Consider the following 3,381-nt stretch of genomic DNA (forward strand, 5'->3'; position numbering starts at 1 on the left):
TGTGTGTGTGTGTGTGTGTGTGTGTGTGTGTGTGTGTGTGTGTGTGTGTGTGTGTTATTGTGTGTCCATACATATGTATGTATATCCATGAAATATATATTTGTATATATCTAAGGAGAGCGCGTATGTAAGAGAAATAGTGGGAAGAAAGAAAGAAAGAAAGAAAGAAAGAAGGAAAGAAAGAAAGAAAGAAAGAAATAGAAAAGGGACCAAAGAAAGAAAATGTGTTGAAAGGGATTACTATCAATGAATGCCCAGGGCCATGAATTTGAACAACAATTTCTAAGAAGGTTATTCTCAATACCATTACAGTGAGCAAGCTACTTACCACACAGCCTCTCTTGCGCCTATAGAACATAAATACATTTTGATTTATTATATTTATTAATTTATTCTTCCCTTTTCATTATTTTAAGCCATTATTCTTCACCTTTTTCCATTTATTCTCTTCGTTCCACTTCTTTTCTTCTCCTCATATGAGGTCGAAAGACACTGATATATTTTGTTGACTGTATCTATTCCAATCATGGTCAAACTATCCCCCCCCCCACCGAGACATTTTGTATGACACTCCTAACGAAAAGTAAGCGTGAATGTTTTTTTTTTTTACTACTGCGGCCTGCCTGTTGATGAGTCGTGTCTCATGCGGCCCGCTTCTCGGAAAATCTTCTCCATACCTGAATCCTCTCCCAATCTATTTTCGCAGGCTTCGGTACCATACATACCAAATAACAATGTCGTTAAGGCCAATTCTATCATTAGCACAACTACATCACTCTAGGGTTTGCCTAAAACCTTTTTATCTGTAACAGTTATCCTTAAACCACATCTCTCTACTCCAGTTTATAATATTAATTTTCACTCCGTCGGTTACGACGACGAGTGTTCTAGTTGCTGTGATCAATGGAACATCCATCCTGCTAGTGAAATTAACGTGCAAGTGGCTGAGCACTCCACAGACATGTGTACCCTTAACATAGTTCTTGGGGAGATTCAGCGTGACACAGGATGTGACAAGGCTGGCCCCTTTGAAATTACAGGTACAACTCCTTTTTGCCAGTTTAATGAACTGGAGCAACATGAAGTCCAGTTTCTTGCTCCAGGGCACAACTTGCTGCCGGGTCTCGAACCCACGACCGTACGGTCGTAAGCCAAATACACTTAACCGCTAACCCTATACTGTTGGTTTGTTGTATTGTATTAGTTCCCTAAGGTACCACTTTAGTTCACAAAAGGGCCAATCCGACGCATTCAAACGCACATATTGCTTCACTTTTCACAGAGAGTCATTTAAATACAATGAGCTTAGAGAGGCAGATCGTACAGAAAGTATTGCAGTAAATATTAAAGTTTCGCAAAATGTTTTATCGTATGTATCTATGTGTGTGTGTGTATGTGTGTGTGAGAGAGAGAGTCTGTGTGTGCATGTATATATATATATATATATATATATATATATATATATATATATATATATATATATATATATATATATATATATATATATATGTATACATATATATATATATATACATGTATGTATATATATATATGCACATATATATGTATATATATATATTTATATATATACATATTCATATATACACATATACATATATATACACACACACATATATACATACATGTATAAATATATAGATATGTGTATATATACATATTTATATATATACACACACATGTATATAGACCCACATGTATGTATGTATATATATATATATATATATATATATATATATATATATATATATATATATATATATATATATACATACAGGTATATATATACACATGCATATGTATGCATATACATATGTATGTATATATATACATACAGGTATAAATATATATATATACATATATATACATATAGTATATATACATCAATGTATATGCATGAGGGTGCAAATACATATATATTTATATAGATGTATAAATATATTATGTGTATAAATATATATATATTTGTATGTATGTACATGTATGCATATGAGTGCGTATATAACGCATATGCTTATAACCATGAATGTGTTGTCTAGTTATGTATAACATCATAAGTCTACCTGTTCGTCACGTTGTGGATGTGTATGAAGATGTGTTTCATGACAGCCAATGTTTATGACTGCCAGCAAATGTTTATGACTGAACAACTGGTGTTTTACTCTGTATGTTTTTTGCATTCATGTGTCTATGTTTATGTTAACGTCTATACGAGGATATGTTTTTGGCGCATCTGTTATTTCATAGTTTACTACCAGTACTTTCAGCTCAGCAACTCCACTAAATCACCTCCTTAACTTGATTATAACTAATTTATCAAATTGTCTGACTTTGTCATAACGCCACTAGATATTCATGAGCATAAATATATCGTACTACTGCGATCTTTATTGTAAAATATTCTCGTAATGTATCACTACGATTTATAATCATGTCTGCTATCTGTGAGGGCGCGTGGGTGAGTGGTTAGGGTGCTGACGAATTTCTATTAATTTTCCTCAGTTATTACGGAAGTACTTCGTGCTTTTTTATGACTGCATTCTATGACCCGTCGTAACTTGTCTATTTGGAAATCCTCTCAGCCCCTTGTGAAGCATAGGGCCGGTTTTCCTGGTTTCCATGGCGTATGTGTGTCCCCCCACCCTAGCTGGACGAGACGCCAGTCCTTCGCAGCTTCTTACTCAAGAGACAGAAAAAAAAGAGTGAGAGAAAGTTGGGGTGAAAGAGTACAACAGGGGTTTTTCTGTCTCTTCACGTTCTGAGTTCGTATCTCACCAAAGTCAACATTGCTTTTCATTCCTTCAGGTTCGATAAAATTAAGTTACAGTCAAGCGCTGTGGTGAATGTTATCGATTGTCCCCTAACTTCAAAAGTTGCTGGCCTTAAAATCAACAACGGACCAGCGTCCCGTTCAAGGGCAATGTTTTGATCTCGGGTAACTTATACTCCATGGAAACTGAATAACAAACAGGCTGTATGATTAACCAAACGATCTATTAGTTAATTGTTTCAATAACTTGCCAACTGACAATTAAAAAGAAGTGAAATTGAACCAGTGCGTGTATTTATTATTGGTAAAATGACCCTCCCGAGATAGGACAAAATATGTTTTAATGCACTCGCTCACATCAAGAATCTTGCAAACTAAATACAAAACGAAAAATAAAATAAGTCCAAAACAACTACAGTCTACCAACATGAAATCATAGACTCACATAGGTTCTGATGCTTCGAGCACCAAATAACAGGAAGCAAATGAAGTAAACAAAAATGTCATCAGTTCACCGCCATACACATACACACATACATAGTATCTAGATACGTATGTATGTATGCAGTATTTATATATATATATATATATAT

The 3,381-nt window shown here is 34.4% G+C and overlaps 1 protein-coding gene across 1 annotated transcript in view; it reads left to right on the forward strand.

Annotated features, from left to right (window-relative positions):
• Nucleotides 1-3,381, forward strand: part of LOC106868317 (carbonic anhydrase-related protein 10-like) — a 242,756-nt gene that overhangs the window by 132,355 nt on the left and 107,020 nt on the right. The gene's annotated exons all lie outside the window — the stretch shown is intronic.

This window comes from Octopus bimaculoides, chromosome 11 (genome assembly GCF_001194135.2).
Source record: "Octopus bimaculoides isolate UCB-OBI-ISO-001 chromosome 11, ASM119413v2, whole genome shotgun sequence".
In the NCBI taxonomy this organism is placed as follows: Eukaryota; Metazoa; Mollusca; class Cephalopoda; order Octopoda; family Octopodidae; genus Octopus; species Octopus bimaculoides.